Source organism: Salarias fasciatus, unplaced genomic scaffold (genome assembly GCF_902148845.1).
Source record: "Salarias fasciatus unplaced genomic scaffold, fSalaFa1.1, whole genome shotgun sequence".
Lineage (NCBI taxonomy): Eukaryota > Metazoa > Chordata > Actinopteri > Blenniiformes > Blenniidae > Salarias > Salarias fasciatus.
This window is the reverse complement of record NW_021941373.1, coordinates 507,928-521,158: the sequence shown is the minus strand read 5'-3', so window position 1 is coordinate 521,158 and position 13,231 is coordinate 507,928. Positions and strand designations below refer to the sequence as shown.

The following is a 13,231-nucleotide window of genomic DNA, read 5'->3' as shown; positions in this document are numbered from 1 at the left end:
GCTGTTTGGACTTACATTTCTAAACTCTTCCAGTCTGAACCTTCTTCAGCTCTCAGTCACTTCACCATCAAACTCTGTCCTCTAATCTCACTTCTTTCTCTCTTTATTCAGGTGTATAACTGCAGTTTGTCAGAGATCAGCTGTTCTTCTGTGGCCTCAGCTCTGAAGTCCAACCCCCCCTCCAGAAACATCTGGAACATCTGGACCTGAGCTGTAACCCTCTGCAGGATTCAGGAGTTTCTCAGCTGTGTGGTTTTCTGCAGAGTCCACTCTGTGGTCTGCAGACTCTGAGGTCAGTTGACTGTCTGTTCCTGTTGTAGAAGGAGAATGTTTGTCAGCAGCTGTGATCTGAGACTCTGATCCTGCAGTGAGAGAGTGGCTGAGCTCAGCAGCAGCTGACTGCTGTGTGTGACATGAGGAGGAGTGAATGTTGTGTGATGAAGATCCACAACAACAGAGCAGCTCATTGATCAGGACTCAGTAATGTGGAGCTGCTCATTTCTCCATCAATACATCTGATTGGTTCCCTCATTGATTCTGCTGCTTTCTCTCTTTATTCAGGTTGGAGGGCTGCAGTTTGTCAGAGATCAGCTGTTCTTCTGTGGCCTCAGCTCTGAAGTCCAACCCCTCCCTCCAGAAACATCTGGAACATCTGGACCTGAGCTGTAACCCTCTGCAGGATTCAGGAGTTTCTCAGCTGTGGTTTTCTGCAGAGTCCACTCTGTGGTCTGCAGACTCTGAGGTCAGACTCCATGTTTGAGTGTGTTTCAGTAAAGTATGTTGACACTAAAGGTCAGACATCAGGCTGATCTGAGAGTGATCCACACTGAGGATCTCCAGGAAACGGAGCTTCTTCTCTGCTCTTTAGTCCTGTGACTGTGGCAGAGCCGTGTGCAGCTCCACATTTCAAAGCTTCTAGAAGAAGAAAGGAGCTGCAGTGGATCATGGACTGTGAACCTCTGACACGCTCCATGTTGACCTTCAGCTTTCAAAGCAGGCTGATCTCTCCTGGATCCAGCTGTCACTGATCTCCCAGCTGGAGCTCCAGACTCTCAGCAGCTTGTTGGCTTTCTGTCCAGTAAGCTTGGCTGTGACATGTCCTCCTGGGCTCTGCTTCTGTTTGGTCTTCACATCAGTTCAGCTCTCCAAAGGTCAAAGGTTAAATCAGGGAGGAGAGAAGCCCAGTTCTTCTTTCACTTCCTCTGAGCTCCAACCTTCTGAAGAAGAAGAAATGGACACCAAGGATCAGTCTGATCAGTCTCATCTAAAGAGGATTAACTCCTCATTTCAGCTCACATTTACAACCAGAGTTAGAAAAGATTCACAACAAAATGTTGAAGGATTTGAGTTCTGGAGAGAAAGCAGCAGCTAAACACTCACACTGGAACAGCAGGGTCAAGCAGTTACAATGAAAGAAAATGGTGTGTGTGTGTGTGTGTGTGTGTGTGTGTGTGTGCGTTCTCGTATTTCTATCCTTGTTGGGGCCAAATGTCCCCACAAGGATAGCAAAACGTGAAACGACGTGCCTTGTGGGGACCTTTTTCCGGTCCTCAGTAGGAGAAACAGTGTTTTCTTGACCATGTTGTTGTTACTGAAAAAAGTAAAAGTGCAAAAACATTTCTTTAGGGTCAGGCTGTGTTGTGGTGTGGGTTAGGGTTAGGGTAAGGGTCAGGGTTAGGGGCTAGACATGAATGGGAGTCAATGGACGGTCCCCACAAGGATAGAAACAAGACTGAGCGTGTGTGTGTGTGTGTGTGTGTGTGTGTGTGTGCGTGTGGTGGGCGTGTGCGTGTGTGTGCGTGTGTGTGTGTGTGTGTGCATGTGTGTGTGCGTGTGTGTGTGTCGTGTGTGTGTGTGTGTGTGTGTGCGTGTGTGTGTGCGTGTGCGTGCGTGTGTGTGTGTGCGTGTGAAGTGTGTGTGTGAGCGTGTGTGGTGTGTGGTGCGTGCGTGTGTGTGTGTGCCTGTGTGTGTGTGTGCGTGCGTGTGAGCGTGTGTGTGTGTGTGCGTGCGTGTGTGTGCGTGTGTGTGTGTGCGTGTGCATGTGTGTGTGTGAGCGTGTGTGTGTGTGTGGTGTGTGTGTGTGTGTGTGAACTCTGTCCTCTAATCTCACTTCTTTCTCTCTTTATTCAGGTTGGAGGGCTGCAGGTTGTCAGAGATCAGCTGTTCTTCTGTGGCCTCAGCTCTGAAGTCCAACCCCTCCCTCCAGAAACATCTGGAACATCTGGACCTGAGCTGGAACCGTCTGCAGGATTCAGGAGTTTCTCAGCTGTGTGGTTTTCTGCAGAGTCCACTCTGTGGTCTGCAGACTCTGAGGTCAGTTGACTGTCTGTTCCTGTTGTAGAAGGAGAAATGTTTGTCAGCAGCTGTGATCTGAGACTCTGATCCTGCAGTGAGAGAGTGGACTGAGCTCAGCAGCAGCTGACTGCTGTGTGTGGACATGAGGAGGAGTGTGAATGTTGTGTGTGATGAAGATCCACAACAACAGAGCAGCTCATTGATCAGGACTCAGTAATGTGGAGCTGCTCATTTCTCCATCAATACATCTGATTGGTTCCTCCTCACTGATTCTGCTGCTTTCTCTCTTTATTCAGGTTGGAGTTCTGCAGTTTGTCAAAGATCAGCTGTTCTTCTCTGGCCTCAGCTCTGAAGTCCAACCCCTCCCACCTGAAGGAGCTCGACCTGGATGAAAACCAGCTGCGTTCTCCAGATGTGCAGCAGCTGGTTGCTCTCCAGCAGAGTCCAGACTGCAGCCTGCAGACTCTGAGGTCAGTAGATGGTTGGAGTGAGTCCATGCTGCTTTCAGCAGGTTTGGACTAAACACAGTCAGTGTGAGAACAAAGATCCAGTGTTTGACTCTCAGTGAGGCTGTGAGAGGAGAACGCTGAGCAGCTTCAGGATTGGACAGCAGAGGACACACAGTCAGCCAATCAGAGGAGCCACAGGCTTGTTGTGTTGGTCTGACAGTGGTGGTCCTTCATGAGCTCTGAGCTGCTGACTGCTGCTCTGAACAGGACTGAAGTCCTCACTGCTTCACACACTCTGACCTCCACCTCTCATCTCTCTGCAGCTGGGAGAGGAACTTGTTCTTTGACTGAGTGACAGAGGAAGCAGCAGAAGAGCTGCTGAGTGTCAGTGGTGCAGTGTGAAGAGCTGTGAGAGTCCAGCATGGAACCGTGGAGCATCAGTAGATCTTCAGCGTTCAGCCCTGCTGCTCTCCCTCATTTCACCATCCTGAAGGAGATTTATCCAAAGAACCACTCAGAAAACGTTTTCAGATCAACAACATCTGCTGCTTCTGTGAGACTGGTGTAGAAACAACTGTCCAGATGTTCTCCTCATGCTCTCAGATACATTCTGCTTTGATTTTCAAAGTGGTTCCAGACTAAATCTCTTCATTTCTGAGTCATGTGACAGAAAACAGGAGAACTTTTGGACTGACTGCAGGAGAAAAATGATGAATTGTTCAGTCATGTAATTCTCTGCTTGGTGAAGTTTTTCATTCCTCTGAATCACATTTTAAAGTCAATCCTCAACTTTCAGTGATTTCTAATTGTTTAGCAGCTCAGTAAAAATGATCAAACTACTGAGACACAGATCTTAGACACAATCTGTGAAACAGTCCAGATTCATTTGTCCTCTTTGTTCATAAAAACTCTGTTTTGATCAATATTTAGTGAAGCTGGTTTCTTGTTTCTTCTGTTTCTTCTCATCTTCTCTGAAGCTTAAACTCCTGATTGAAGTCTTGATGTCAGCTGATAGTCAGAGAACTCTTTTCCTGTTTGAGAGCTTTGTTTCATTGGTTTAGAAGGAAACTCAGAGAATTCCCTCCTGACTGGATTGATTAGGGAACATGTTCAATGTTTGTTCTAATAAAGTCTGTTGAACTGTTTCTGGTTCCGTCCTCTTTCCACCACCACGCTGCTCACAGCCTCTGAAAACACAACCTTTACAAAACTGCTGCCGCTGGTCTCCATGGAAACGGAGGAAACAGCCGCAGTCAGCAGTTCTTTGGCGTCACAGCAGTAAAGAGAGTTTTCCAGTTGTCATCAGGACTCCACAGGTGGAGCAGCAGTGAACCAACAGAGCAGCAAACAGAGTTTCCAGTCAGGTTAGTTTCTCTTTAGTTGATGGTTTATTTGTTGAAAAGCAGAGGATGAAAATCCGGCTCTTCCTGGACTCTCCTGGATCTTCTCTTGGTGGTCTGTCTGCTGCTCTGTTCCTACTTTCTTCCTGATCTGTTTCCTGCTCTGTTGACAGCTGTGTTGACAACAGTTCAGCCTGGATTCAAATGACTGCAGCAGACCGCTGCTTCAGAGAAAGGCCTTGATTCTTTGTGGACATGAGACTTTTCTCTCTGCTGTCAGTCAGCTGACCTGCTGCTGCTCCTCCACAATCCTCTCCATGGCCTTTCTTAGCGCCCCCCTCTGGCCTCCTCCTGAAACACAACTAATCCAGCAGTGTATCATGAAGTCTGAGCAGCAGGACTCCTCCAGTCACAGTGGAATGAAAAGGCTGCAGCTGCTCTTTAAATGTCCAGACTCCATGACTGGGTGTCCTCCTGTCCCTCAGGGTTCCTCACTTGAAGACTAAATGTGTTTGATGAGTGAAGAAGTCAGCATCTCACTCCGCTCTCTCCAGCTCTCCTCCTCCGACTCTTCCACTGCAGCTGTTGTTGTCCTCAGCTGTTTCTCTAGATTCAATCCCCGGGCACTGCAGAGCAGCAGCAGACACTGTCCTCCCCCAGGAGGACTCTCCCTCCCCCATGTTGTTCACCGTCCCCCTCTCCTTGGCATTCTGGAGTGTCTGGATCTCCATCCAGTGTTTGGTGACACACAGCAGGACTTTTCCACAGAGTGGCCGTTCCCCTGGCTCTGAGGCTTTTCTAATGTCTGCAAGGAAAGAAAGTCACTGAATCATGAAACATCATTGATGTTAAAGCTGCAGCAGCTTCACCTGTTCAACTCAAAGCTGAATATTAATGTCCAAGTAGTGACTGATGTGTAACAGACACTCTACAAAGAGACTGTTAAACTTCATATTTCAGCTTCAACAGATTAAACTCTGGCTTTGTTCACAGATCCAGACTGTCTCCACAACAATTCAATGAGTAACAGTGAAAAAGTGTCTTGTTTCATCATGATAAGTCATGTTTTTTATCCATTAGTACTGTCTCCAGAGGCTCACACACTGTGACCACAGAACAGAGTTTTACATTTAACATTTCTGCATGAACACAAATTAAACTCTCACTTGTTCACAGATACAGACTGTTAAGACACAAACAAACTTATTAACAGTGAATCTGTAGGTCTGATCAGGATCATGTCATATATCATCATTTGAGATAACAAGGGCCCAACTATTACAGTCCAGAAGATTCAGCATTATTCTGAATGACATTAAACAGAAAATGAGCAGCAGCAAGAAAGAAAGAAAGAAAGACGGACCGACTGACCGACCGACCAACCCAGCAGTGGGTCCGAGAGAACCGAGCAGAGAACCGAGTGGAGCAAGACTGAGAAGGAACCAGGTAAGCAGGTCTGATAGAGCTGTCCATGGTGCTGGAGTATCAACTTAATACAGCTGAGAGGGACTTGGTGTGAATGACACACACCCACACACACACACACACACACACACACCACACACACACCACACACACACACACACGCTCAGTCTCGTATTTCTATCCTGTGGGGACCGTCCATTGACTCCCATTCATGTCTAGCCCCTAACCCTAACTCCTAACCCTGACCCTAACCCACACCACACAACAAAGCCTAACCCTAAAGAAAGTTTTGCACTTTTACTTTTTTCAGTAACAACAACATGGTCAAGAAAACACTGTTTCTCCTACTTAGGACCGGAAAAAGGCCCCCACAAGGCGTCGTTCCACGTTTTGCTATCCTTGTGGGGACATTTGGCCCCAACAAGGATAGAAATACGAGAACACACACACACACACACATACACACACACACACACACACAGAATGTCATGATAAAATCATATCAAAGGGGTTTGTTGTTGTTAAAGTTTTATTTCCACTGTTGTCATGATGAGTAAAGGGAATGGGCTCTGTGCACAACTCAACCACTTCCTGAACTTCAGCAGGCTCCTTGTTTCCTGTCCTTCATGACAGGACGAGCTGATCACTGCAGGTGTGTCTGACCATTACTGTTGTGGTTACAGAGGTCAGGGACACCTGGATTAATCAGCTCGTAGTATCATGAAAGACAGGAAACAAGGAGCCTCCTGAAGTTCAGGAAGTGGTGAAGCTGTGCATAGAGTCCATAGTCATATCAACTGAACATCAGGCCGCTGTGCCGTCTGCACCAAGCTTGTAAGATGTACTGCTGAAATGTCAATGTAAATAGTGAAACAATTTCAGGTCTTTCAACATTTTATTCCTTCACAGTTTTATCACTTTATTCCAAAACTATCCGATGTCTTTTATTCCAATATTCTTTGATCACTTAATACTCCGTTATTTTCTGATTACCTGCTGGTGTAAAACTGGCTCCATCCACATGGCAGTTACTGAACAGCAATTCAAAACATAATAGAATAACAGTATAATGTTACAACTGCTCTCAATCTTGCTTTAAGTTTGTTCATTGTCTCTTATTTTGGTCACTTATTGTAAATAAAATATTGTCTATGAAACCATTCTGGTGTGGCTGTCAGCAGAGTGGAGGATGGCATTTCATACTGCATCAAACTGGGCCTTCAGAATAAACAACAATGTTCACTGATTTATTGAGGCTGGTTGTTCACCTGGAAATGCAGCAGAGCCAGAGTGAACTTTAAATGTCTTCCTAACTGGAACTAGCAGCCTCATGTGTTCAGCAGCAGTGAGCTCTTCTGACTGCAGCTGTTTGTCTTCAGGTTTTGGACTTTTCTCCAGAGTTCAGTGGATCCAACTCCATGATCAACTTCTGAAGCACTCCAGTGTGTAGAGGAGCTGTGAGGGGAACTCATGTTCAAGGATTAAAGGATCGTCCATGCTTTCCATGTCTGCGTGTCCTCTCACTCCACATGATGTTAAAATGGTCTTTAACCTCTAGTTAGCTAGTCAGGACCCGGGTCAACTGGTGTTTGGCAGCTGAGTTTACCACTGTGTCACCATCACATTCATTGGTTCATTTAGGTTTCAGTATCACTCCATATTTTCACCGATGTTGCACAGGTGAAGACACTTGGGTACCAAAGGTGGAACAGTGGTAAGCATGACCGTGTTCCAAGCAGTGTACCTCGGCTTGATTCCCAGCTGTCACAGAGGTGAGACTTTCCTCTGTAAGTTAAACTGTTGGTTCTTTCAAATCTTTATCCAAAGGATCAATGTCTTCATCACAGAATGTCCATGTAGAGACAACACCACTGTTGGACCAGAGACCCAGAGCCTTCCACCACAACCCTCCAATGGCAACCAGACACACAACACAAAGATCTGTTTCTCAGGAGTTTTCCTCACTGACTTTGAGATGATTCACTGAAAAAGCACTGTGGTGAAAGAAAGGGATGCAGCTCAGTGGTAGAGCACATGTTCAGTATGTGTGAGGTCCTGGGATCAATCCCCAGCATCTCCAGCTTTATGTCAGTGTATGACTGTAAAACCTCAGCAGAGGAACTCACTCCAGCTCAGCATCAACTCTTCCAGCTCTCCACTGACAGTCATTCAGCAGCAGAGCTCTGGAGAAGATCAGTCTTCATTCTGGTTCTCAGGAAGCAGGAACCCAGGTCAGCAATGACTTCAGACCAGTGACTCTCACCTGGATGAGTGAAGCTGTTTTAACTCTAAAGTAGCTGTTTTAACTCTAAAGTAGCTGTTTTTAAAACACTTCAGCAACCCTCTGCATATGTCAGATCCACTTTCATTGATTTGAGCTTGGAGATGCTGGGGTTTGAGGTCAGGAGGACGGCAATGGTAATTCAAGGGCTCATACGGGAATTGAAGAGAAGAAGAGAGAGGCAGATGGAAGTCAGGACTGTTTATTATAGATTCAACACTTTCATTCTGAGACCTCAGGTCACATTATATAACGCGGGCTCACAGAGCATTTCTGATGTTGCCCCATGGCCTGATGGGGATTCTCTGGCACAGTCACACTGATGCTTTGTTGATGTTTCACAGATGTGTAGGACACAACATGCTGAGACGATGTGGTTGAACAGGGACGTTTGTGCATCACATCTTTTCAGGAGGCATCACCATCTGCCCTTCAGACGGCCAGATGTTCTCTCCACTGTCGTCCTGGCCAGACTGAGTCGCTGGTCGAATGTTGATAGATGGTCAGCTTGCTTGAGAGACACGAGTTAATTCAGGAAGCAGATTGTATAAAATGTGTTCCTACAAAGACTCCTGTTCAGCTAAACGGCTCTAAACCGTTCCTCCTCCATTCTCTCTGGTCACCATGTCTCTTTCTGTCTACTGCTGCTTGCTGGTTCTGCTCTCAGCTGTGAAAAGCTGGACGTCGTTACTTTTGGACATTTGAAGACACGGGTCAGTGAGACGAGTCAGAGACACACTGCACCCTTCACACACTTCCTGCTCACTGATCAGAGCTCAGGCAGGTCTTCAGTGATCGATGTGACGCTGCAGGATGAACCTGGAGTCACTTCACTGCTCTCTGACTGAGTGTTGTGAGGGAGCTGCAGGCTTCTCTCTGACTGTTAGAAGGACAGAAAAGACTTGATTCAGTGGCTGTGATCAGAACCATTTCAGCCCAAATGATCAATGAACACAGTCAGACTGACTGATGAGGGTGTGTGTGTTACTCTGTGGTTCTGCTGTGACTTTGTGTCTCAGGTTTTAGCTGCTGAGAAATGAAGGAACATCAGGGTTTAACTGACTGTAAATTAAATCATTTTCACTACTTTTCCATTCCTCTCTTCCTCAAAGAGGCTTTTTAAATCCCTCCTCTGTTCCCTGTTCACACCTTCAGAGCTGCAGACACCGTCACACTGACTCAGACCTTTCCAGGTGAGGAACTCTTCACATCCCAGAGAGACAGAAAGCAGCAGCTCCTGTGTCTCCGTCCCTGAGAGACAGTCTCTCCTGTCCACCCCCCTCTGCAGGCTTTCCTCTGCCTCTGGAGCAGCAGCTGTCAGCCAGAGAGCAGATGAAGCAGAGATCCCAGCAGAGGAGGATCAGGAGCATCTGGAGCATGGAGCTCTTTGTGGACAAATATCTTCTGCTTTAAGTGAAGACCTCTTCCTGCTTCACTGAGCTCCAAAAACCTCCATCCTTCACCGAGGAGTGGTGCATCGGAGCATCAGGGCGGCTGGCGGTGTCCCTGTGTTGGACACACATTGGACAGCAGCCATGAAGGATCAGTCCACAGCTGGCAGCAGAAGCAGGACATGTTGCAGTGTGTGGATCAGGATCACTGGGTTGGACTGCCAGATGTGTTTTACAGTGACTGATTGGTCAGTCAGCAACATTCACCCTGACTGGACTCACCGTCCACCAGATTACCACCCCCTCCTCCTGGAGCCCAGGCCCCGCTCTCCAACCACACCTGGGTACCTGCTCTAAACACAAACTAAACCCTCTGAACCCCCACCCCATGTCCAGACCCCTGGTACTCCAAAATCTACACACCATCATGATTCTTCCACTCTGAGCTTTCTTTTACTGTAAAATGTGTTTTGACAATAAAAGAGAAAACACTTCAACATAATAGATGTCATGATAAAATTCAGTCTCCTGGTTATTCAGCAGACAGTCACCCTGCTGTCACTTTCCAGATGCAGTAACTGACTGATGATGTTTGAAGCCAGGACCTCCTGCTGATGAGACAGGCTCTCTGAGCAGCTGAGCCACAGCGCCTCCTTCAGCATGGTTTTAGTGCTGCACTACCTGGCTGTCAGATGGACCATCAGCCATCAAACCCACATGAACAGAAACCACCTGACCTGGACCAGAGATGGATCCACTTCCATCAATACTGACCTCCAGCAAGCAGCCTCACTCCACAGTCCAGACTGTCCTGCTGAGAGAGGAACAGGTTCTCAGGAGTTTTCCTCCTGGACTCACTGAGCTGATTCACTTCAGTCAGAACCAGCAGAACAGCTGGAGGAAACAGGGGATGTAGCTCAGTGGTAGAGCGCCTGCTTTGCATGTAGGAGGTCCTGGGTTCAAACCCCAGCATCTCCAGGCTTTATGTCCAACATCAATATCATCAAACTCATGAACAGAGGCTGAGTGTGAAAATCAATCTCAAAACAAAGAGCTCTGAACATCCCAGAGGATCCTTCCAGCCAAATCAAATGGAGAAGTGCTGCTGGCAAAACTGTTGGGGAAATCTTTCTGTGTTTGCATACAGAATTTCTGAAAAAAATCATATTTCCCTCAACAAGTCAATGTCGAACTTGTTGAAACTCCTTCTCCTCGTCTTCTCTGCCATGATTGAGAGTAAAACTCCAGCGATCAGCAGCTTATTGAGGTCAAATCTTCCTGAGGTACTGTGACCATTCCTGGTAGAAAGTGTGTGTGTGGAGGGTGATATGAGGTGAATCCACCTGCACAGCCTTCCAGCTGGACTGGATTTATAAAGGGAAAGAGCTGCATGCTTTATAAACCAGAGGATGTTTCTGCTCTTGGTGCTGCTGGACTTTTAGTGTGGATCCTCCACAGTGTGTGATCAACCAGGCCCCTGGCCTGCAGAGTCCAACATCTGGTTCTTCCTCCTCTGAGTGAGCAGCATGGAGCCGGAGCTCCTTCAGCAGCTGTGTCACGTTGGTAAAGCCAGGTGTGGCTTCGTTCAGCAGTCTGAACCTGTGCTGACGCTACGGGGTTTCCCTCCACGTCACTGGGGGCCGGTCGCTCCTCCACCAACCAGATCATCACTCTGAATCTGAGGAGGGTTTCCACACTCGTTACCCTCACTTTTAACTGGAATATATCAAAGTAATCAGATTATTTTCCTCTGGTGGACAGACTTCTTCTTTGACCAAACCTGAAAACCATCGGTAGAAGAGAGCAGTTACAATTGAAGGGCTCGTCCGGGAATTGAACCCGGGACCTCTCACACCCAAAGTGAGAATCATACCCCTAGACCAACGAGCCAACACGTAGGTCGTCATAAACCAGGCAGGTGCTGAAGCCTCCTGACAGCCTGGACAGTCTTCAGGTGGTTGTCCTGAGTGTGTTTCCTCAGCTGGTCCTCGCTGAGCGTCCTCAGGTCCTCCTTTGTCCTCTCTCTGTCTCGTCCAATCAGGAGGGAGGCTTTCCTTCAGCTTTTCTCTCATTGTGCACAGCTCTTTCAAACATCTGGTCCGTGGGCCAAACCAGGGACTCCAGAGGCTCCAGTCCGGCCGGTGAGATGACTGTGCAGAGAGTTGAGTCATTGTTCCATTTTCAGCTGCAGCAGGATTGAAAGAGACGTTTCACTGGACGCTGCTCCAGGATACAAAGTTTAAAGCTGACATGATGCTGAAGCTGAACTGATTTTGAAGATATTACATTTTCATGCAGCTCTTCTATTTATTCACACTAAAACATTTGGATTTGTGGATGTTTGCTCATCATTCTGTTGTCATTTCTCTGCTCTGACCTCCTCCAGTTTCTCTCTCAACTAAAATCACTTTGACAGCTGATTAAACTCTACACAGTTTTTTATTGCATCCCACTTTTTTCCACCATTTTTCTGGAGAATTCTCATGTTGATTTTGTGCAGCTGCTGGTTAATAAAAGTTCCTGTGTTGCAGTTTGTCAGTGACTTTGATCCAGAAGGGTGTTTGTGGTAAAACTTGACAAATCAGGTTTATATTGCATTTTGTCATTTTGAGAAAAAATCTCCCAGATAAGAATTTTGGGGCATGTGGATGAGACCTACTGGGTATTTAAATGATAACTTCAGGGAATTTAAATACAATATGATGGATTATGAAGCTAAAATCTAAAAGATCAAGTCCAAACTGCTCCCCGATCAAAGAGTGAGTGTAGAAAAGAGTTTCCTCCAGTGTTGCAGCGTCTCACAGCCATGACTCCTGCTGGGCCGCTGTGCTGCTGAGTCCCTCACATCCTAAATGAAACCACTGGAGGACTCAGCTCTGCTTCTCTCCAGGAACCATGTCCTCCAGCTCTTCTGTCTGACAACACTGTTTTGGTCTGCTGCCTGAAAATAAGGCCGTTTACACTGCAGAGGCTTCAAGAGGAAACACTAAACTCTCACTGTGTTCTGGTGTCTGTTTACACCACAACAGAGCTGGAGACACTGAAAACACTACTTTTTAGAAACTGCTCCCAAGGTGGAACTTTTTGAGAGCTCTCAGGCTCCATCTCCTTGTTGACAGTGGAAATGCTGCTGCTGGTCATGAACATGAGATCAGACAAACCTCCAACACAAAGTCAGAGAAGCTTCTGAAGTTTAACTCAAAGGGATCCTGGTTGATGACCAAAGCTGAGAGCTTTGTTGGAGAGTGCAGTCATAACTCTAATGGCTCGTCCGGGAATTGAACCCAGGACCTCTCACACCCTAAGTGAGAATCATACTCCTCGACCAACGAGCCAACATGGCCCTTCTTTAAAAAGATTCAACTGATTGTCATGAATCAGTCAGGTGATCAAGACTCCTGATGACATCTGGCTAAAGGAAATGAAAACATGTGTCATTAATGACTTGAATGATGGTCAGTTTGACCTCAACCACTTCAAAAAGTCCTCCTGGACATCAATGGGCCCTAAGTGAGCCCAACGGCATGCTGGGAGAGCTGAAGAAGCCACAGTCCTGGGGACAGAGTTCCAGCAGGGGACCAGTTCACCTTCCAGCAGCCACGTCTCTGTCAGGAACGTCACATCCAGCTCATGGGAGTCAAAGAAGTCACAGAGGAAGATTCTTTCCGGAGAATCTCAGAGACTTCTCAGGCTTGACAACATCAAGATGAAGCACAGTATTTCACCAGGACATGAGTTTTGGCCACAGATACCTTAAAGCACTGTGACCCTCTGCTGTGAGGATTTGGACCTGAACAAGTGTCTCCACTTGTAACACCTGGACAGGGACTTGAACCCTGGACCCTCAGATTAAAAGTCTGATGCTCTACCATCTGAGCCACCCAGGCCTGACAGCAGGGCCTTTTGTGTCTCTATACCTCTCACTTATGAGTGAGACAGAGCAGACAGCTTTCCTGTCCTCCATGGTGGACAAAGAGGAGCCTTGTCTGACTGACTGACTCTTTTGACCAGAAATGTTTCAGGTTTCTGCCATAAGTTTAATAAGATGAT

At 47.0% G+C, this 13,231-nt stretch overlaps 4 non-coding genes across 4 annotated transcripts; 1 reads left to right on the top strand and 3 right to left on the bottom strand.

Annotated features, from left to right (window-relative positions):
* The first annotated feature begins 10,087 nt into the window (after positions 1 to 10,087).
* trnaa-ugc (transfer RNA alanine (anticodon UGC)) lies at positions 10,088 to 10,159 on the top strand. The gene has a single exon. It is a non-coding gene; the product is annotated as a tRNA-Ala (tRNA).
* Positions 10,160 to 10,999: 840 nt separating this feature from the next.
* trnap-ugg (transfer RNA proline (anticodon UGG)) lies at positions 11,000 to 11,071 on the bottom strand. The gene has a single exon. It is a non-coding gene; the product is annotated as a tRNA-Pro (tRNA).
* Positions 11,072 to 12,444: 1,373 nt separating this feature from the next.
* Positions 12,445 to 12,516, bottom strand: trnap-agg (transfer RNA proline (anticodon AGG)). Its single transcript has one exon. It is a non-coding gene; the product is annotated as a tRNA-Pro (tRNA).
* A 479-nt stretch (positions 12,517 to 12,995) lies between these two features.
* On the bottom strand, positions 12,996 to 13,068 carry trnak-uuu (transfer RNA lysine (anticodon UUU)). The gene has a single exon. It is a non-coding gene; the product is annotated as a tRNA-Lys (tRNA).
* Positions 13,069 to 13,231: the final 163 nt, after the last annotated feature.